General features: G+C 38.6%; 1 long non-coding RNA gene across 2 annotated transcripts in view; it reads left to right on the top strand.

Moving 5' to 3' along the window:
• The window catches only part of LOC117811056, a 36,678-nt gene that overhangs the window by 4,503 nt on the left and 8,147 nt on the right, over window positions 1–24,028 (top strand). The window contains exons 3-4 of one of the 2 annotated variants that reach the window (XR_004630920.1): window positions 18,698–18,843; window positions 18,957–19,057. This is a non-coding gene — a long non-coding RNA (uncharacterized LOC117811056). Of the gene's footprint in view, window positions 1–4,888; window positions 5,176–18,697; window positions 18,844–18,956; window positions 19,058–24,028 lie in introns of those variants that run through there. The other variant, XR_004630921.1, reaches the window with a different exon arrangement.

Genomic DNA, 24,028 nt, shown 5'->3' on the forward strand with positions numbered 1-24,028 from the left:
TCGAAGGTTTGCAAGGTGACGTTCTTTTCTTATGTTTTGTTTTTAATACTCATAATTTTGAGCAAGCTGCAAAGGCAACATGGTGCAACTCTTTAATGCAAGAATCAATATCTTTCTTTTTATGAATATACACAATAATTTGATATTTTTATGTCTTAACACACAAATTTTCAGTTAGTCATATGTCCAGCTGCCATAACAGCTCGACAGCATACATTTTATGAGATTAATATGGGAGAACATGGATCTAAGCTCTCCCTATATAACACACTGTATGAAACTGACACAATAAGCTGTACAACATAAATATACTGTATATTTTGATCAAAATAAACAAATTACAGTAAACATAAATCCGTTGATATACAGATCAGTCAATCCAAATCAAGTTTTTTCAAGAACAGCAAATTCTCAATATCAATATTTATTGTAATTGAAGTATCGCATTGTGGAGTGAGTTTGGGGGTGGGGACTTCTTCCCCTTTTTTTTAGTTTTTATTTATTCTTTTTATTTACTACCATTATTATTTTTAGTAACAGCACTTTTAATAAAGGTTCTTTACAAATAGTCTGATTGATTGATATGCAACAGATGTAATGTGCAGAGTAAAACAGGTCCAAGTACATGAAATTATACTCTATTATAATTAGAGTCCAGTGCTTGAGAACAACCAAAGTCTCACATTTTACCATTTACAAGGCTGTATTTCTGACCTACATCTCCCAACACACACGCCTTTTATCAATTCACAGCCTGCTTTCGAAAGGTCTTCTCAATTCTCTGTCAATAATCTCAGTGACTTTAGACATTTATCTGAGTGCTGGGATCGTAATTACTCGCAGCCTCTCCTCCTGCTGCAGCGTCTGTTGGATTAGACCTTCATTGATATTCCTTGAACTGTGAGGAAAAATGATTGTGCACATTATTTATCATTCCTGCATGACTTTTCTGCAAAGATGAGTGCTGTCTTGATCTCACTCCTGCTGATAGTTTATCCTTAAATCTTTCTGCCTGAGATCTGTTTAGTTGATGTGATAACTTGCTTTGCTCCTGCAAACCAGAATTAGACTAGTTGTCCTGCAGGGAGAGACAAAGTCTGCTTGTGACTGATTCATCTGTGTTGCTATAAGTCAAATATAAATCAAGGGGGAAAAAACAGGGGAATATACAACTTTAGCTTTAGCCATCACCTATGTTATCTGCATTTACAGACAACCAAAGTCACAGGTGCAAGAAAGGAAACATGTTTTATTTTTATTTTTTTAATTTCTAACAAGTTATGTGCAATGATGCAGAAAGGACAGTGTTTGTTCACAAATGGAACAGACATAGAGAACACTTTCTTCTGCTATCTTCAACACATTCAGCAGCCAGAACAGCTCTTCACATGTAGAATGGTTAAATTCAGATTAAATGCTTGATGTATGTACAAACTTGTCTGAACCGGAACACTTTATTTAGCCTCAGTGAAAGCAAAGAGACAGAATCTAAAATTGATTGATTTAAAAAAAACCAAACTGCATCTGTACACAAAGCTTACATTTCAGAAATGAAGCCTCCCTTTATTGCTACATGGGGGGGGGGGGTAGTTTAATTTTTACGATATATATATATATAGCAAACCATCAATTAACCTGAAAAAGGATTAAAACATGACATCAGCAGAGGTTGGAAAGAAGAAAAGCTTGTAACTTAAATCTGACATAAAATGCTTGTCAGCTGATATGCTGTTAAAGATGAGCTTGTTCTAGGCAGTGAATATACAGTTACCAGCTGATTATGAAGGAAGGATTTAAAGGGTACATCCTGGAGAAGTGTAGTAAAATAACTCCTGGAAGACCGCCTGTTGGTGCTAGTTCAATAATAGTTACTAAGGTCTTTAGAGTCCAGAACTAAAATACAATGCCTCGAACTTTATCATGTACAACTTTCCAACCTGCAGATTGCTGGTGGGCCTTATTTTCATTTACTGTTTCTTAAGTCTCACCTATTCATTTATGCTTATTTATTAAGCACCCAATTAGAAGATTTTCCTCACTTAATGGCAGATTCAGCTTTTACCAGCAATCAACCAATAGCTAAACTTCTCTTTCTAAAGAGCAGTTTTGTTTAAACCCCACCTATGGATGTCTGGGGGCTCAAACCCTGGCTCACTCTCACATGTTTTCTGAGAAATTCAGATCATCCCTTGAACTGAGACCTATCAAGCCATTATTTTGACGCCCATTTAAAAACATATTTCAGGCCAGAACACATTAATGATTCCCTTTGACAGATTTTGTGACAGTTGTTGCCAAAAAGGTCAGCAAGAATGTGCTCCAAACTTCCAAGACTCTTGATTCATCTGGTTCCTGTTATTTAGCTCACAGGACTGACACAAAATGTTGTTGAATGTTTGTTTAAGTTTATGTTGAACATGTTTGTCATTGTAAAAGTTATAAAACAAAATTATTTGGCACTGCCTTAGTGGAGCTCAATTAAATATAATTGGATAAAGAAATTAAAGTTAAGGTTAAGCTTTCATACATACAAACACACACAAACAGCGTAGCTGTAGCTGTGTACCAAGAGGGTTGAAGTAACGCGGGTCTGTGAGCAGCCGTGTATATTCAGCCAACATGTAAACATTAGATAAACGAGGTGGAGAGCTGAGGCACATCCACTTCCAGAGGGGGTGTGGTCAGAGAGAAAACCGACCATTCTGAGGAGGGCTGAAGAAGAGGGTTTTTCAGGCATGCCAAAATCTGATTTCAAAGTGTTTTTATGAGCATAAACTTTAAAGACATGTTTGGGGACCTCTTAGACCAATATATTTTGATGGAAAAAAGCGTAATATGTCACCTTTAAAGAGTGACCAGCAGAGTCAGGCTCAGCGGTCTGTGCCTCACAACTTTTCCCGCAGGCTGAGAGCTCAATTACCGTACTGTAGCTAGTAGGAGTGCAAACTCATTATAGTGAAAACAAACTGAACAAAAAGAGCGACACAGAAACTGCACGTTGTTGACATCACTGATCACAAGACAGTTTAAACTTTTTTTTTAAATCTCTGAGAGATCTTCAAATACAGAGTGTGTCTTTATACCGGTGCGATTTTTCCAGAGTTTACGGTAGTGTCAATTTCGTTAACGAAAATTATGACGAAATATGTTCATCAGCGACTATTTTTTCATGACGAAAACGAGACTAAGACGCGCTAAACTGCATCACTGATAATAAAAACTAAGACGAAAATATGTTTTGACTTCGTTGACGAGACGATGATGAGACGAAAACATTAGTAGCGGATCGTTGGACATTCAAAATCCATGTTTCCCTCGCTGTGTGTCTAATTTCTAAAGATAAAAATGATGACTTCCTGTGACAGGCTAAGTTATTATCTGAGGGGCTCAGTGTTAGCTTGATCACTACCTGCAGCAGGTGTGCTGTGTGAACCAGCTCTCCTCACCTCCATGCATCTGTCTCATCTTCATTGAGGATTTTTATCCCAGGTGTGCATTATTGACAAAGACACAACCGGGGGACGTCTGTTTAATATTTGACGTTGTTGCCGATATAACCATAAAAAGCTCCTGTCTACAGCTTGATTTACTCCAGTTTGGCGATACAGCAGACACATTTAGTAAGTTTTGATCAACTACTATTCATCAAAGATGCAGATGCATTTCAGAGTGTCGTGAACTGACTGTCCAGTGCCTCTGTCGCTGTGAGGTGCATTCAGGGACCCTTATATTGTGTCCATGGCATTTTTATTTGAATCAAGAGAATCAAAATATCTTCATAGTGGTCACATCAAGAATGTTTTCTTTTTACTTTTTAGCAGGCTAAATCATTTAACTTAAGATATTACACAAAAGTGTTAAAAGAGTGAAATATTGACTATTTAAACACTTGGTAACCCTGATACTGATATCTGATTGACTACATGAATTATTTTAAAGAGAGAAAATGTTTTGGCAAAAATCAAAGACTAAAATCTGACTTAAACTAGACTAACACTTTTTGAGTTTTTGCCAACTAAAACTAGACTAAAATGTTTTGAGTTTTCGTCGACTAAAACTAGACTAAGACTAAAAAGGGCTGAAAAGACTGAAATGTGACTAAAACTAACAGGCATTTTCATCTAAAGAGTAAATCTAAAATAGCCACCAAAATTAACACTAGTTTACGGTAACTCAAATAAACATATTTATTTGAAGGTGACATTTGCTTTGTTTTATATCAACCACTTAGCAGGATGAATATCATGATGAAGCATGTATATTTTGAGTTTTAGTTGAGTTGAGAAACATTTGTGGTCATTTTTGTCATTCAGTTCTATTTAGGTCAATGTATGCACTGATCCTCTGATTATTATTATTGTTATTATTATTTAATTATTTCAGTAAGGCAGCTTCCAGATTCATTTGCTAGCTATTGTTTTTTTCTTAGCTCATTTTATATTTTTTGTGAAAAGAAAAAGCTGAGATGAGAGTTGCCCATCATTGTTACTTGGTTGCACTTATAAAGTGAAGTGCTGTACATCTGTGGTTGCATTATTCTATAATCAATTTGCAGTACTTTTTAAGCATTTAAGAGATTATTTTATTGATAACCATAGAATACATGTCTTTCAATGCAGACCTCTACTAAGAGGAACATATTAGACTATTTAGGAACTAAATTAGGAACTAAATTTAGACTGTCATACCAGCTTGATCATCACTGGAAATGTCCTGGAAAAGTATCTCTGGAAAAGAGTGGGAACCCTGAATGTTGTAATTTGTAATAATGACAGAGAAACATAATTTCACAAATATAATAATAAGAAAAATTAGAATATCTGTGTGTTTTTTTTATTGGTGAAATATCAGAATTGCCATCATTACAAGCATGCTCCTTCTCCATCAGGAGACTCTGCTGCTGTCATCACACAGACCCTCTTTGCCAAAGTATGTGGCTCACTCCATACCAACAACCCATGCATGCCATCTATCGGCCATATTGTCACAGATGTCTGCTCTGTTCTTCATCCCAAGGGTCGTGCTGCTGCTCTCCCTTCCTTGGCTTTGGAAGGGCAGGGAGCTGTCAGAACAGAGCCATATCACAAAATATCATTTATCCCATGCAAATAATAATTATCTTTGACGTGAATGGTCCTGATTGAGTATTAACCACAATCATCATATTTATTTCATGACAACCAAATCTAAAAATGTAAAAGCTTCATGACAGTAAAATTAATGTATCAGATGATGTATTGTTTTTTATACTTTTTGAGCTTTTTTTCGTTTACTTTCTTTTTAACAACGATCCATATAATGGATCCTCAACTGGTGGGAGCACTTCTTTTCTTTTTTCTCTTCTTTGGAGCGTTTCACACATCTGGAGACCCGTTCAGCCACGGCTCCATTGTTTACTCCCGGGAACAGCTGATAGCGCTGTGCCAGCCCAGGTTATTCCCAGAGGAGAAACATGACATCCCCCCGGAACTTCGGAGGAGGAAAAGAGGATGCAGAGCCGGAGTGAAGTGTCAGGAGAAGAAAAGACGGTACAAACCCTGCGTACCGTCTCTAATTATGGGGAACGTGAGGTCCCTCTCTAATAAGATGGAGGAGCTGGAGGCGCTCACCCGGCTGCAGAGGGAGTATCGGGAGTGCAGAATGATGCACTTTACGGAGACGTGGCTACACGATCTTGCATCCGACTCCCTCGTAACTTTGGACGGTTTCCATCTCGTCAGAGCGGACCGGAGCGTGAGAGACGGCGGTAAGAAGAAGGGAGGGATAGCGATGTATGTGAATGAGAGAAGGTGCAACCCTGGGCACATCAGTGTTAAAGAGCAGCGCTGCACTAAAGATGTCAAACTTTTAGCGGTCAGCACTCGGCCATATTATCAACCGAGGGAGTTTTCACAGGTCATTGTGATTACTGTCTACATCCCCCCGTCGGCTGATGCTGCTGCAGCCTGTGAACACATCCACAGTGTGGTCTCCCAGCTGCAAACATCGCATCCCCAGCCCCTCATCCTCATCTCTGGAGACTTTAATCATGCCACTCTGTCTGCCACGCTGCCCACATTCACACAGTATGTGGACTGCTACACAAGGGACAATACAATTTTGGACTTACTGTATGCAAACACCAAGAATGCATACAGCTCTTCACCCCTCCCCCCACTGGGCCGCTCAGACCACAACCTGGTGAGACTGCAGCCCATTTACATACCTATGGTGAAGAAACAACCCCCCACCATCAGGTATGTAAAGAAGTGGTCTAAGGAGGCCACTGAAGCGCTGCAGGACTGCTTTGAAACCACAGACTGGGAAGTTCTGTGTGACCCACATGGAGAGGACATCGACAGTCTGACCCACTGCATCACGGACTACATAAACTTTTATGTTGAGAACACTGTATCCACCAGGAAGGTACGGTGTTACTCCAACAACAAACCCTGGGGGACTCCTGAGCTGAAAGCCCTGCTGCTGGAGAAGAAGAGGGTTTTTAGAGCTGGGGGCAGAGAGGAGCTGAGGAGGTTTCAGAAAGAGCTCAAGAAGAAGATCAGGGAGGGAAAAGCCCACTACAGGACGAGGATATAGGAACAGTTACAGCAGAACAACGCGAGGGAGGTCTGGAGAGGCCTGAAAAACATCTCAGGCCACAGCAAAGACCATGGCAGGAGCTCTGAAGCTGGGGACCAGGAGAGGGCCAATGAACTGAATCTGTTTTTTAATAGGTTTGATTCTGGCCCTACTCCCTCCCCCACCCATCTGAGCACCCACCAGCCAGTGCTCCAGTCATGCCACCCCCCCTCTATGTGAATTGCCATGGTGCATTCAGGCACTGTCTCGGTAGACAGGGGGAAAGGGCCTGAAATTGGTGAATTGATCAGTGATCAGATCAGATGTTGATGGTTTGCAATTGAAAACATTCAGGGCATTGTTTCATGATTGCCTAACCATTTTAAATTGGTGAGGACAGCTAAGCACCAGTTGCTGTTGTAATGTGCAGAATGTGGTTTGTCATTTTCTTGCCGAAATATGTAAGGTCTTCCGTAAGAAAGGGTATTGTTTGGATAGCAGCATATGTTGCTCCAAAACCTGTCTAGATCCCCATAAAACGCCACCTAAACAAAACAAAACTGAATGCGTCATTCCGACACCAATGACTGCCAAAATTTGTATCATTTCACGGTTGATGTTCCACTTCAATTCCATTTATGTAATTTTTGTCACATTTACCATAAAACGTTTTAAAGCAAATTTTTTAAAAAGATGTTGGCTCACATAGCACCTGTGAATGAGATAAAATGACTATAAATAGGCTCCACCCAAAGGTCAGATGGGTAGGTAAAGGCCCCATATAATGTTTTTTTTAGCTGTTTACTACATGTCTTAGTGGTCTTATAACATTGTTTCGAGTTAAGTTGGAAAAAACATCATAAATCCTGCCTCTGCAGCCTCTCATTACCTCATTATCCTTGCACTAATCTGAGAAGGCAGCAATATTATACAGCTAGACTGTGCTGATTGGCTGCTTAAGTATAGTCTGAAGGGGGAGGATGCAGACTTGCAAAGGCAGAAAAACAACAAAATTGACAAGCGCTTTAGAAGAACTACGCTTGTCCCAAGCCAAATGTTTCTTCTTGTTTAAACAGCAATGGAGGCCACAGACGCTGACCACTCTTTAATACTGCCTGTAATTTCTACCGTTTCATAATGTGTAACATTTTTATATATCTAACATTTGTATTGTGTCTTTATTTATCTTTTTTATTTTTACTTATTTAAACATGTTATGGATTGTACTTATGTCTGGGTTGCTGCAAAAAACGAATTTCCCCCCGGGGATCAATCAAGTAATATCTTATCTTATTACAAAGTAGAAAGTGGAGGAGTGGGAATGGCATACCTATGTAAAACACTCCTGTTGTCACGTCAGCACAAATCCATATTGCCTCATAAAAGCTTTGTTTTCGAAGTAGCTAAGCTACAGAAACAATGCAGATTATTATTTGCTTCAACATTTTCAAGGGTGCTAGGCTGGAGGATGACTAGAGTATATGTATAGACAAGGAAAAATTGTGTTCTTAATTATTTGGGAACATCAAGGAGTTGAAAAACAAAATAGTTTTTTGGTTTCCCAAACCCTGAAGTTATTTTTAATTTTTTTCTTCTATGCTATTATACGTAATATACTTTGATTTTTGTCCAACTACTCAATATTAAACTAAGTTATCTGAAAAGTTTGCATGAGTTGGATACACTCTTTAGCTACCCGATCTGCTCCAGCCAGAGACACTACATCATCCAACCACTGAGCACTGTGAAGAAGTACATGTTCAATGTCACCGCCACATTAAGACACTAGATACACAGAGATACGGTCAGGAGAAAGATACAGACAAGATAAACACATGGAGGCGGAATGATGAGGCAGTCAACTTTAATGAAAGATGTCACTCAGAGCTCTGACAGAATGTTGATCAGAGTAAACAATCAGCATGTTTCAAAATATATCACATTATTTGATCTACAGATCATCATAGTCAATATTCAAAACCATTCAAGAGACCATAGATTATACCCCTAGCAGTAGATATGAAATCTACACATATATGAAACCCTTCATCAAAACTTAACAACACACCTGAAGTATTCCCAAACTTATTCAACCATAAAAAAACATGAGAGAAGAGGATACAGTGTTAAAGACTGCACCTTCTGTTTCCAGAAAACATTGCACCACCATGTTTACCCTGCTTAACATTTCATATCTTGACACAGATTGTTTGTCTTATTCTTCAAAAATCTGAATAAAGCTGATTGACACAAATTAAATACCATAAAATGAATCAGTGTTTCTATGACACATTCATTTGTTTGGCTTCAGGAACTTAAAGCCAAACAGATTCTAGCTTTAGCTCAAAAACTAAAATTGGCATGCTGATTGCAATACTTGGAGTATAGACACACTGAAATAATAGAACTGTTAACAATATAGAGTCACCAAAATAACACAGCAAACCAAATGTATAAAGCATTGCATGACAACTATATACTAATTTAATAAACATTGTTTGTTAGCTTAGCATAATCATATATGTCCCACTGATTATAAACTGTGTAAATATAAACTGTGAAATATAATTCAGAAATAAATCAAAAATGTATATTTACAAAAGTACCATCTTTTCCTGTCTTACTGGTGCAGCCTGATCAAAAAAAACCCAACAACTTTGAAGCTAGTTACTGGGACTGTGTGGACTTTATGTTTACAGTGAGAAGGATTCAAGATTTGATTATCTTTAAAAGTCTGTATCTGGACCAAATTGATCCAATCTGGTCTTTATTTGAAAAGCCAGCCAGAAAGATGGATCACCTGATCCTTTAATAGAAAAAAAGTGGATTTCCAAAGAATTCTGATTAAGATTAAACCTTTGGAACAATTTAGTCTATCATGGTTTCTGAAAAATGGTGTTACAAACTGGTTTGAGTCTAGAGATGAGGGAGAGCAACATAAATGCAAGCGTTTTAAGGCAAACAGGTCATTTGTTGTTTAGGAACCCCTAAATCGCAATTACTCAAATTTGTAAGCATTTGCCTATGAATAACGGAACTCAGAAAACTGGACTCCGATTAAGCCGAGTTGGTGGAGCAGGTGCTCCTTGTACAGAGGCTAATATAAAATCATAACAGTAGTGATCTGTGGATGAATTTTCATTTGGGGGCTTTATTCCAGTGTGTTCCAAAAAGAGTGCAAATTTTGGAGCTTACAAATAAAAAAAACAAAGCAACACCAGGTTAATCTCTTAATGATGGGCTGTTTTCTGTAAGGTGTGAGAAATAAACTCCAGGAGATCTCCATGAAAAAAAAATATCTGTGCACTTTGGTTCTGATGTGTTGAATCAAATACAGACACTACGGCACATAATATTCCAAAAGAGAATATAACGTTTTGGTACACAGCGCTAATATTTAAAACATTTTAGCAGAGTACTGTTGTGGGCTCTTATCCTAAAGCTTCATGTGTGATATTCTTGTGACAGTTTATAGTCCCAGTATGATGCTTTAAAGTCTTAGTTCAAGATTGATAGTGATTAAATTAAATGGTCAATTTAAACACACTGTTGCTTGGTATCAGATGGAGATGTAATATCTTTTTACTTAGTGTCACTTTATTTCTTAGTTACTCTCCTCTCTTCCTGACTCTCGAATATGCAAATCACAGTTTAAAACTTCCAAACCGTCAGGCTAAGTGAAGCACTTCACAGCACAGGTGATGTTCAAAACTTTGGACATCATCCATCACATTACATTCTGAGTTTAGAACAAGCTATGACACATTTGATTAAAACTGTGTGGTTAGCCCGAGTAAAACAGACTTTGGATTTTCAGTGTAATTTGTCGATCTCTAGTGTTAAAGAAATAAGTCAGTGTAATACAGAATATAGTTTCAGTTGAAGAACCTTGAACCTATAACCTATCGTCTTAAGCCAAACTCCTATCCTTGCTCATGAGCAAAATTAGAATTCACTGCAAGACACATCCTTGTTTCTTTCTTCTTTCTACTGCAACTATCCAAACAAGTCCAACCACTCCTCCAACCACTGCTCCCACTCCGAGTCCTCCTGCGATGCTGATCGGGGACGCAACAAAGTGAGACATTACTCCACCCACAGCTGCTCCGGCAACACTAGAGCCATTCACCGACAAAGTGATTCTTCTCCTTAGTGCCTGTTCCTCTACATAGACGTTTCCTTTATTTTTCTTCACCATGTCCTGGATTTTCTCCAAAAGCTCACTGACCTGAGACTGATTATTCTCACTGTGAAGAAAGTGGCATCTCCCCTGGCAATCATCATTGACAAACTTTTTGAGTTTGCCATTTTCTTTGCCAATGAACTGCTCTATGGTCATTTCACCAAGTTCTCCTCCTGTGAAAACAACCATCGTGTTCTGATTTACACTTTCAACAAAGGTGGTCTTGAAGAGCTCCACCATGCTCTGTGATTCCGTTGTGAACTTCCCCAGAGGTAGCACAAGCAGGAACACATGGGGAGCAACCTTTGACACAATATTGTTGATCTCTTGCATCACTTCCTTGTTTGGTTTGCTTGGGTCACACAGACCTGGAGTGCGGAGGACGACTATTTTCTGTCCTTTGGTGATTATTTGACACTTTTCTGTGTCAGGGTTGTACATTTTGTCCTTCTCAGTTGCAGAGTTCTTAATTTTTGAACTTCTCAGAAGGATGTTCATGACTGAAGATTCCGCATCGTGGGGTTCAACCTTCCCAATGAGCACGATCCTCAGCTCTGAAGTGTCTGTGGGGAAATGAAAGACAGACATTTGAAAAAGAAACCACAACTTTAAAGGTCAAAATAATATTTTAGAAGAAAAAGCCTTTGTATGATTGTACAACGAACAAGGAAATGAAGAAATGCTTCATGTTAAATATACATACATTTAAAGTACATTAAGTATATTACACGGTATAAACTGTATAGTGCATGGTAAAGTATGCATCTTGCATCAGAAAAAATAAACAACACAAAATCTTACTGCTATGGTAAAAATAGTATAACAGTAAGGCCAGAGGTGGGTAGTAACGAGTTACATTTACTCCGTTACATGTACTTGAGTAGTTTTTTCAAAAAATTGTACTTCTGAGAGTTTTTGTTTTGCAGAGTACTTTTTACTCCTACTCAAGTACATTTGTGTTAAAAAATATGTACTTTTACTTCGTTACATTGGGCTGTCCAGTCGCTACTTTTACCGTTCCTTTTTTTCTTCATTTTATATGTTTTATACTCAGCCGATCTCTCATGCAGCTCCTTCTGATCCAGAGCTATAAATAGCCTCAACACTGAATGAACGGAGAAGTAGCTCCGCCCCCTCCTCCACCTACAGCTGGGGAGAGATGCTGCGTTATACCTGCGTCCCCTTTGGAGGAACATGTTTACCCTGTACCCAACATCCGGACTCTCTCATAACTTCTAAATGACGAGGAGAAACAGTCACATTATGCGCTGCTTACTTTGTTCTATACGGTGGAAATCTTGAGCTTATAGAACAATTAAATCTTAAAAAGCATGTCATGGTGAGTAATCAGTTAGGTAAGCTAATGATCATACTGGTTAACATTAAATCTTAAAAACATGTTATAGTTAGTTATCAGTTAGGTAAGCTAATGATCATACTAGTTAATATTAAATCTTAAAAACATGTTATAGTGAGTTATCAGTTAGGTAAGCTAATGATCATACTAGTTAATATTAAATCTTAAAAACATGTTAGAAATGTTGGACAGTAATCTAAACTAACCTATAAGAGCAGGAAGGTAGCATGCTAATAAAAACAGCTGCTTCTGAAGCTCAACAGTCACCTCAGAGAGATTCTTCAGGACTGAGTTCATGGCCTTTTTAAACACTTCCAAGTTGTTTTAGTATTTTCAAGTTAGGTTTTTAAGTAAGATGTACTGAAAATAAGTTAAAGGTTAAAAAAGAAAGTTTGGAAGGCATAGATATATTGTTTTATTGTAATGTTGGAGTATTAATGTTCTGGAGTTCTGATCACATCTCAGACACAGTTTGAAGTTTCAGCTTGTTTTAAAAAATGAAAGCGGGTATATTAGTTTGTGCACAGTGCAGCTCCTCTTTCTTTAATGTTTGAAAGTAAACCATGCCTAACAGCATTCATTTTGGCATTTTCCTATTTATGTCACTTTATTAAAGGATTCACATTGTTATTAGCATTTCCAATACAGTACAATTTTATATATGACACTACTCACAAGTTACTCACTACTTGAGTAGTTTTTGTTTAGGTACTTATTTACTCTTACTCAAGTACTCATTTCTATGAGTACTCTTACTTCTACTTGAGTAACATCATTAGAAAGTAACAGTACTTTTACCTTAGTACTGTTTCGGTTTACTCTACCCACCTCTGAGTAAGGCACACTCCACAGTCACTACAGGGCCTCATGTTACAGGTTACATGGGAGTATACAGTAGATAAATATCTAATGTATGTTAAAACGTTTTCTAGAGGTCTTAGAGTAAAAACAAAGAAGGCATTAAAACATGTGATAAGTGCAATCAGTGAGATAACTGATGATGATTTCTTTGAATGCATTTAATATTTCCATCACTATAATGTTGAGCTGGTAAGGTTGGAACTGAGATAAGTCTGAAGCACTTTGTTACTTGTAAGCTCCACCACACTACTTCAATTGAAAAAACAAAATATTTATTTGTATTCTCTACCCTCTGGAGGCTACAGTCAAGTGTTGATTTCAGATGACTTGTATTATTTATTCAAACTTTTAATGTTCAGATATGTTAAGTTTCAATTATTGGCTTCTTTGCAGACTTTTTATTTCAGTGAAATAACATAAAAGGATTTTAGGAGGCAGCCAGAAGGTGAAAGCGTGGGCTCTCATCACAGTGTTTAGGTAGTTAGTAGTTATTAAGGGCTAATGTGGAGAAACTCAAACATAGAGGACGATGATTTACTTTGCTGCATTGGCCGTTTTACATCCGAACGGACCAACATGATGTGTGGGATTCCCCAAGACTCAATATCTGGTCCTTTTCTAACTGAAATGCTTTCATTTTGCAATATTTTGATAATTATAGCTTAAAAATATAAAAACCAGCATTAAAAATATACACTGTAATGTACTAACAAATCAAACACCTCTGAGGTTGGAATTAGTTTGTCAATCTATATAAATGGGTTAAAAAATAAAATACATCAAGAATATAACTATTAATTGTGAGGCTTTTTTTCTCCCATAGGAGATAAACCCAAACAATAACCTGATGATTGGAACAAAAGTTATACTCGCAGCATCTGCATCTGTCCATCTTACTCTTGAAAGTTTGGTGATGTCTTGTCACTGTGAAGGTCTTGTCACTGTGCAGGTCTTGTCACTGTGCAGGTCTTGTCACTGTGCAGGTCTTGTCACTGTGAAGGTCTTGTCACTGTGAAGGTCTTGTCACTGTGAAGGTCTTGTCTGTCTTCTGATGTCCATCCCATGGATATTTATTATAGCCTGCTTCCAGCTCCCTCCCCTTAAATACACACCAGCTGTTAATAACCAAAATCTCACTAATCACAGATGAGAAATAAAATGTGAGTGCAACAAACCTAGGGGGATGAGCATGAGTAAATAGGCAATTGTTTTTGGTAACTGAGAACCAAAAACATCATTCATACAGCACATGTAGTCTATAGTGTCATAGGGTGTAGGCTCATGTTATCACATCCTGTTTCAGGTATGTTTTTATTTTTTGTAATGCAAAGACGGACAAAGACACAAGTACAATAATATAGAATAATGTGTGTTCAGAGAAGTAAAAAAAAGTTCTTGAAAGTGAAGCACAGTGAAAGATGAGACTTGAATCATGGAAATGAGTGTTTGCTCATTAGGCTGTGTTGGAAATTATAATTGGTAAGAACTTCACATGAAGCTTCCTAACTCAAGTGTAGTGAGTTGAATGAGATTATTCTAATACCTAAAAGAGTTTCAAAAATTAAAGGATCCAAACTCCATTAGTAAATCAAATAATTCCTTTTCTTAAAAAAAGTAAAACAGTTGACATGATGCTTTCATTCTTTGTTGTTTGTCTTTTCTTCTTTACTGTATCTGTACATTTCTTCTTTGTTGCTGCAGCCCAACCAGGTTCAGGTTGCAGTGGCAACTGCCTTGTTGACGATCAGGATGCCTTCCCAGAGCGGACAAGATTTGTCATCCCCCTAGCGTGTCCTGAGTCTCTAAAGGCTTCTGTTACTTGCTCATGCGCCCAAAAGACAAAAAAAATCCACTTCAGGTATTTTTGGATCAAGCAGCGCCTCTATTCTTGGTGCTGTTCACTTGTCTGAGGTCAAATCCTTATCTCCAAGGAACCCCCCTCCTCCTTTTGCCTTAGTGAAAGTTAATAACCGTTGTCAAGGGGTTTTGACAATCAGAATCAAGCCTCTTACACAGCCGGAAGATCAGTAAGAGAGCTGGGTAATAATGTGTCTTAATGACTCCTTAAAACAACTTATTTATGCTGAGCCTACTACAACTTTCCATTGTGGACTGAGGATGGACAAAGGGGGATCAAAATTGTAGCAGTAGAACTAGAAACAATGTTTTGTTACACAGGCATAAGTGGAACAATAAATGTTCCGTGCCATTCATATGAAAAGACAAAAATGGTGTCTTGACTTGTTTAAATGGTTAACATTTTAAGCTTCTACCAAAGCAGACACAGAGGTCTTTTTATAGTTCATTGACTTCAACCCATGTACACAAAAAATACACACCCTTAGTTAATAAAGATTATTGCTTGCTTTGCCAGGGCTATGTTATCTGCAACCTGGTCTGTTGGCCGATAACCTTTTCTGCCACGGATGCCACCTGTTCAGTGGCCAACTGTCTCTCCAGCAGTCACCAACCTCTTATTGGCGGCACCTGATTTGCTCCTCCATTTCATTTAAGTCTGACCGATGTCTCTTCGGATCTTTGCAATCCATTGTCTGAATTTTTTTTATATTTAATGTGTATACACAAGGGAATTACATTGTCCTTTTGATGGTGGTGTTTGAGCTTCCCAACCTGAATGTGACATTAGAGGACAATTGCAGCTGTGTGCATACAGTGACTTGGGACTGGGCCTTAATGTGGACTTCAGGAACTTTCTGCTATACTCAGGGATTAAAGCAAAAAAAAATAATTTGACTGAAAAATGTTTTGACACCAAATCATACTACCCGACCATCAACCCACCATGCCACACATGTAAGAGCCTTTTTTTCCTGCCTATCGGTCACTTCCCAAAGGTTTTCACCTAAAAAGGAGTATACCGTGTACATGCCTTTAGCCATAGGACATGTACACAGTATACTGTCCTCTAATACAGGGGTTCCCAAACTTTTCAGCCTGTGACCCCCAAAATATAGGTGCCAAAGACTCGGGACCCCACTGTCCCTCAAAGTGATTTAATGTGGCTTCATTTAGCTGGTCTGCAGAAAGTGACCCTGCCTACCTATATGAGCATGTGGCTGTGTTTCCTGTGCTGTTATGAATTACCTGCTGCTACTGATGCTTTTGGTAATTCACTGTTCACTAAACTTAGGAGTCATCTGGCAAAAAGAAAGGCAGAAAACTCATTGTACTTTATATTTTCAAGCTTTTATTTCAAGTTTAGCTACTATTTTTGTCCATATTTTTTACTATAATGGGTAAAATGTACTATTTTCAGATAACTTACAAAAAAAAAAAACATTCTGGAAGACATCTCACGACCCCCCATTTGTGTCTCGTGACCCCGGAGGGGGGTCCCGACTCACACTTTGTGAACCCCTGCTCTAATAGTGTAAAGTGTTTGGCAGGGAGGAGGTGTGCTGCAGAGCACGGACAGCGGCTTTGTGTGCATCCTCTGACTGATGGCGCATTAGGACTGCACCACGTACCGACAGGCTGTCCATTCTCCCCCACTTCATTTAACCAAGCCCATCTCTTTTATATCCAAGCCCATCTCCACTTAGTTTAGACAGTTTTGTCAATGGTCAAAACGTCGGAGCCTTCTACAACAAACAAGGCGTCCATGCTGGCATACTAAATTAGCTTAACCTGAAAAACACTCAAAGTACTAAGAACTGGATCTAAGAACTGGAAACACCCTCGAGGGCAGTAGAGACTTTGTCGGTCCAACTGCTGTCAAAATTCAAATAAAAAGAAGCCGGCCGCTGACTACGGCTACAGAATAAGGCAGACACGGCCGCTTCTGTCGAGTCCTCATAAACTTATTTTTATCACAAATTCATCCAAAAAAATCACGAAGCCATAAAAGATAAGAAGATGTAAAGGTTAGCTTGCGCTATACGCTATTGGGTACTATAACTCTTCTTCAACATTAACTTCAGAGACTCAATAATGAATAAAAACGTACTGTAGGAGCCGCTCTCAGAGTACCCCTCATCTGTCCTCGTTTAGTAATATATTTCCACAGATAATGTTAGACCATTCCACCCGTGTTAAATTTCACCAGGTTCTGATGATCTTGCAAATAAGCATTCTCGCACCCGGGCCGGCCCATCGCACATTGACACATGACCCGCCCTGCTCTGTCTCTGATTGGTTGAAACAATGGCTCTGGCTAGCTGTATTTGTTGAAAGCAGTGCAGTTCAATAGGATAGCCTTAATGGGACCACAACAAAGCACACATGGAGTTTTTTCCTCTCTCATTTTCCAAATGACAGAAATCCATCATGGCGACGGAGAACTTTAATCCATGTATACTTTTTGTCTTTTAGATCTTATTTTCTGCCCATGTTTTAAATACTTTGACAAGTTGCAGTGTACTAATGAAACCAAAACCAAAAATCCTGAGACAACATAAACAATGCTGCAGTAGTCACCATGTAATGTTCACAAGATAACCAAGATGGTGGGCAAAGCATAGTCTGACTCTATGATGTATGATTTGCCTTCATATCAATGCATGTAAATAGACATCACAGTATCAACAGATAAGTGGAAAATATTGATGAGTCAATTCTGAGCCCGTCTTATACTTCTCTTTTCTGTACATCAACTTGGTAGTGTTTCTAATGTCTGACTGCTATGACTGCCAGCTTGCATGTGTACCTGCAATTTTGAACTATGCAGCAAGGGTGTGTGGTTTAAAAGACTCCAAAAATGTAGACACTATTCAGAATAGAGCTGAACAGTGCTCCCTCAGGGTTAGTAGATCTGCTCCGATCCAAGGTGCTATGGGCTAGGTCCCATTGAAATCATATGAGGAATCTGCTAATCAAAATAGAAGAGGACAAAATAAAAGAGAAACTATGTATTTGGAACAAAACAACTCTCCAAGGGAAAGAGAGCATTGCTCAGTTCTTGAGGTGGTGGAAATGTTGCATATCCACAGGATTGATCTGGGCTGTAATGTTAACTCTGTGAAAGATAAGCTCTTGCTGGAATTTGAAAAAAAAACGTTTGAAAATGGTCTGTCCAAACCAAACAAAGACTATGACACAGCTTTCAAGACATGACAAGGTAAGTGAGAAATTAAAATTAAAAACAATTAGCGAGCAATTAGCATGCTAGTCGCTAGAATAAGAAAAAACACAGTAAGACACAATTTAAGCCTACCTTCCTCCTTGATGGTAATATCCACTCTACAAACTCATGATAATCCCATTAGTTTGTTTCAGATTTCTTAATCAGGACATCTCTCCATTATAAAGGGGCTTACATTACTCCAACCGTGGTGAGAAATGTACACCCCTCAGCTAAGCCTTGGTTAAGAAACATACATTTCAAAATCATCACTCCAGTATGGTTTCCACACCATGTTTTCTCTCAAAACGCACAAAGGAGTCACATTATATTAAAATATATGTGCTACCAAGATGTCAAAGATTTAGTAAATTTAGTGTTGCAGCAGCCCCTCCAGCTGTGCTGCTCAAAGCACGGTTGCCAGGTCTCATTCAAAACCTACCTCTGAGGTTTCTTATTGCATTAAAACCATTAAAACTATCTAAACTTTAAGACATTTTTCTCAGTTTCACTATTTGTGTATTTACTGCACTTTGCCTTTGTAGGGCTGTACAACTTCTGCATGCTGAAATGCACTTCACACCATCCTTCTTGCAGCTGTATGGTTGCTGCAGTCCCTGTTAATATTACAGCTTGTCGGTTGGATTATCTCCTTTAGGAACCATTGGATGTACTGTTTGAACTGGCTCATAACTGTGAACTCCTTCCATCCATCCATCATCTCTGGGGTCTGGCATCAAGTCCTGGGTTTGGAGATTGGCACAGATGCCATGCAGCTACAACTACAGAGTTCAACTGGTTGAGGTATACCGACAGCATATCAAAAACTCCTGCTGTGAGCTATAGATTTGACAACAAGGGCAAAGTTCATGGAAAACACTTAAAAAAGAGTAAGCTCATCCATCTCTTCTCTTCAGCATTCGGGGGACATCAGATCACCGTGGAGCAGTGTGACAATGATGCTGACGCTCTGATGGAGAGGGCGGCATTTTCTGCTGCAACAGGCGACTATGATGAAGTTAGTGAAATAATCTGTTATATCTCTAACAGAGGTGGCAGGTTAGCATAGGAATTTGTACAGCAAATACAAGTGGCACCAAACATTTTTTTTGCAGGATCTTGCATCAGATCATTTTATCATGCAGCGTTCAGCCTCAACAAAGGTTTTGGTGTTCCCCCAAGTTGTTTTGCACAACCATTTTATTTGATTGTTTTCACTTTATGTATTGGATTTTAAACAGTATGGACATGGTTATAATAATTACAGGTATAATTAGGTAAAGTGAAACACTCTGACACAAACAGAGTATAAATGGAAAAGACCTAAAGAAAACAAACAAATTAAATAAATGAAATAATTTGAAACTGCTGTTTGTATTCAAATGCCTCTAATAATGCCTTGGTCCTTAAATAGTTAGATTTAAAGAGACAACAACCTTTTTTTTTTTTTTTTTTTTTATACTTTATTTTTATGAACAGGCATAGTTACACAGCACAGCTCAGTGAAACAGAAACAATAGGTCATCTATACATCTTAGTTATAATAGTGGAAATACAGTCAGTTCATACAGTAATGGCTTATTAATCCCTCAATGCTACGTACACAGTCTATTTTTCCCAGTAATGCAAACCTTTTTCTGCTCTAAGGTTTAGTGAGTAAGTCATTCTTTCCATATGTTCAATACTAGACACGATTTCTATCCATTCAGTCTCTGTTGGAGGATTGGGTTGCAGCCACTTTCGTGTCACGGCCTTTTTGCTGGCTGCTAATAAAATCTTTATCAAGTATTTATCCTTAACTGAGAGGTGGGCTGCGATGTTACCTAGATAAATTGATGAGAATGAGCAGTCAATCCCTGCTCCAAAAATGTTTTGTAATGCCTTAATTACTCCCCCCCAATATGACTTGATTTTTGGGCAATTCCAAAATATGTGAAAGTGGTCTGCCAGCTGTTCTCCACACTTCCTCCAACACAGACCGTTTCCAGCCTTAGCTGTTTGTATACATTTTGTTTTTGGGGTTACAAAATACCTTAATACATTACGCCAACAGAAATCCCTCCAAAGACCTGAGCTGGTGGAAGTGGACTGCACAGAACAGACATTTAGCCAATCCTCCTCAGAAATAACAAGTCCAGATTCTTTCTCCCACTTTAATCTAACCTTGTTTGTTGTGTGTGTCTTAGTGGATTGAATCCTTGAGTGTAAAACTGAGACTAGCTTCCTTGTGCCCTTGCCTTTGTACATATCAACAAAGATATCAACAAGGTCAGAGTCAGATTTCTCTAAAGGTTTAACCTCCTTATTGAAATAAGCTCTAATTTGCAGGTACCGGAAGAAGTCAACTTTTTCTAGTCCATATAAATCAGATATTTTTTTAAAGCTGTCCAGCTGACCGTTAGAGGATATTGAGCAGTAAGAGGTAATACCAGCCTTACACCAATGTTTAAACCTCCCGTCAGTCATTGCTGGTTTAAAGTCTGGGTCAAAAGCAATCCATCTTAGCTGTCTAGTTTGTCTCTGAAATAGTGCTGATCTACATTCTTTAAACCAGGTTCTTAGAGAAACCTTTGTCCATTGATTTAAAGAGTCAAAATGCTTCTCAAACTGTTTTTTATTGCCCAGTATGGATTGTAGTGGGATATCTAACTGTGATATTTCCAGGTCTTTCCATTTTGCTGTATACGCTGGGTTACAGCAGCATGCTAGAGGTCTCAGTTGAGCTGCTTTGTAGTAGTCTGTGAAGGATGGCAGTGATCTACCTCCTTTCTTTTTGTCAAGTTGTAGAGTTTTGAATTGAATTCTTGGTTGTTTACCACTCCATATAAATCTTGAAATCCATTTATCCCATTCATTAAACTGTTTTGGGCTGACTTCAACTGGCAAGGACTGGAACAAGTATAAGAGTCTGGGGAGCACGTTCATTTTTATTCTCTCAATCCTGTGATGCATGTCTAGGGGCAGATGGAACCATCTGTCAATATCTGATTTGATACTTTGATTTATGGGTCCATAATTGCTATCATATATTTTTGATAAATCCTTAGGAATGTAGATTCCTAGGTATTTAAAGACTGTCGAGTCCCATTTGAATTTAAATCTTTGCAGTATACATTTCGGGGGATTATAATTAATGCTTAAAATGTGGGTTTTTTGTACATTTAGTTTATATCCAGAATAAGTTCCAAACTCTTTTAGTGAGGACATCAGTTTGGGGATGCTAACCTCAGGTTCCGTAACAAAAAGTAACACGTCGTCCGCATATAAACATATTTTTTGTTCTAAGCCCCTAAGGTTTATACCTTTTATCATGTGATCCTCTCTGATTGATTGTGCTAGGGGCTCGATAAACAAAGCAAAAAGGGCGGGACTGAGGGGGCAGCCTTGACGACAACCTCTCTCCAGGTTAATAATGTGGGAGAGGTGTCCGTTAATTTTTATCCTAGCATTCAGTGAAGAGTAAAGGGTTTTAATACAATTAATAAAGTTATCTCTGAATCCAAATCTACTCAGTGCCAAGTATAAGTACTCCCACCGCACAGCATCAAACGCTTTTTCAGCATCCAAACTCATCACTACAGCGGTTCTGTTCTCTTTGCACACATAATCCAATACATTTAGCACCCGTCTAATATTGTCTTGTGTCTGTCGATCGCGTACAAAGCCTGTCTGGTCTTCATCCACCAGCTCGGGCACCAGGCACTCTATTCTTTTATCCAGTATTGAGGCGTATAACTTGTAATCTATGTTTAGTACCGAAATTGGCCTATACGAACTACATTCTTTTAAATCTTTACCCTCCTTGGGATAATGGATATTATTGCATCCCTCCATGTTATTGGTGGGGCACCTCCTTTGAGTGTGTGGTTAAAACAGTGGAGAAGCATGGGCATTAATTGAATTTTGAAGGCCTTATACCATTCGGCTGGGAAGCCGTCTGTTCCGGGCGCTTTATTAGCTTTTAATCTAGAAATTGCCTTTTCTATTTCCTCTGCTGAAATGTCTTTCATTAAGGCATTGTTCTGTTCTTTACCTAAAGAGGGTAAGTCCAAGGACTCTAGAAAAGTATTTATTTCCTGGTGGCCACTTGACTTTGGATCCTTATAGAGTTCTCTATAGTAATTTTCAAAAGTGCATTGGATATCCTCTAAGTTGTGACAAACTCTTTTAGTCTTTGGGTCTCTAATTTCAAAAATGGCCCTCTCTGCCTGTTGTTTCCTCAACCTCCATCCCAGAAGTTTCAGAGCTCGTGGGCCATTTTCATAGAATCGCTGCTTTGCAAATTTGGCTTTTTTCTCTAATTCTTCTTCTAATATTTTGTTTATTTCCCTTCTAACCTTGCTTATTTGATTTAAAGTATGGGGATTCTTCCCTACTATGTGTTCCTTCTCCAGGACCTTTAAGTCATCTTGTAAGTCAGACAGTTTTTTACCTCTTTCTCTTTTTCTATGCGAAGTAAAAGCTATAAGCTTCCCTCTAATGACTGATTTTGCAGCATCCCATAGGACACTTGGTGACACTTCCCCATTATTGTTATTGTCTAAGTAATCTTTAATTTCCTTTTGAACAAACTCCTTACATGTTTTGTCATTCAGTATACTCGTGTTGAGCCGCCAGAGTGTGTTTTTCCTTCTTACATCTAGATGCAGGGTCAGGTAAACAGCTGAGTGGTCAGAGATGTCTCTGACTCCTATCGTACATTCTTTGAGTCTATGTCTGTCTGAGATAAAAGTGAAAAAATAGTCTAATCTTGAATGTACATGACGGCTCATTGAGTAGAATGTAAATTGTTTTTTCTTAGGATGGAAATCTCTCCATACATCAATCATTCCCAGTTCCATCAACATTTTTTTTGTTAGTCTGGCATTAGAAGCAAGTTTTTTGGAATTGTTTGAAGAGTCAAGATGAGGTTGAAGCTGCATGTTCCAGTCTCCACCACATATTAAAACTCCAGAGGCCTCTGAAGCTATCAAATGAAATATTTCCCTCATACATGAATTGTCCTGGCCTGGAGGTAAATACACATTCACAAGTGTGACCTTTTTCTGGTCAAGGAGACCTCTAACTAATATATAGCGACCTTCTTTGTCACTAAATTCAGCCTCCACTCTAAAGTTTACTCTGTTAGGAATTAGTATAGCTACCCCTCTCTTTCTCCCACCCTTGTAGGAGGAATAAAAAGTGTTTTTGAAACCCATTTTCTTAAACTTCTCATGTTCAGCACAGTTAAGGTGAGTCTCCTGCCAGAATATTACATGCAGCTTCTCCCTCTTCATTTTTGCAATGACTTTTCCTCTCTTAATTGGACTGTGTAAACCGTACATTAAGGGTAATCACCTTATATTCCTGACATTGCATTTTATCACATTAATATAAGTTGATGAGTTAATTGTTGTCGATGACCAAACCTGAGCATTTTTTGAACCATAAAACGAACACACGAACACATTAAGTAACTTAAAACAGTACATAAAAAAGACGAAATAGACCTCCATTTTTAAGTAAAATGTTACTTAAAGATAGGGGGGAGTAGTCTAGTTAGACACCAGAGCCCCCCTCTAGTGCAACATGTGATACCTCCTTTCAAAGGTTGTATTTTGTGCACTACTGACAAACCAAACATTAAGCCCCTATTTGTCGGTCGCTATATTCTCTGTATCAACAAGGGGAGATTCTTTAAATTTGTGAACTTTAGGAGCAGGCAACCCTCATACCTCATAGTCCAAGAGTCAGTGAAAGTAGAAATCCTTAAAGAAATCCTTTCAGGTGCGAGTCGTTTTTTTTAACTCCGACCATCACAGTCTATCTGGCCGTTGAAAGCCCCGTAGCTTCTCTTTGATCCACTCGTGCCGCGTCTGCCCGTTGGTCTTACGCGATGCTCGCTGCCAGGCAGCTCCGTGTCGTTTCTCCGCGGTTCCCAGCTGAGCAGGTTTCTCCCAGTCGACCTGGTAGCCCCTCTTCCTTAGATCCTCTGCTGCATCAGCTGGGG

The sequence above is a fragment of the Notolabrus celidotus genome, chromosome 4 (genome assembly GCF_009762535.1).
Source record: "Notolabrus celidotus isolate fNotCel1 chromosome 4, fNotCel1.pri, whole genome shotgun sequence".
NCBI lineage: Eukaryota > Metazoa > Chordata > Actinopteri > Labriformes > Labridae > Notolabrus > Notolabrus celidotus.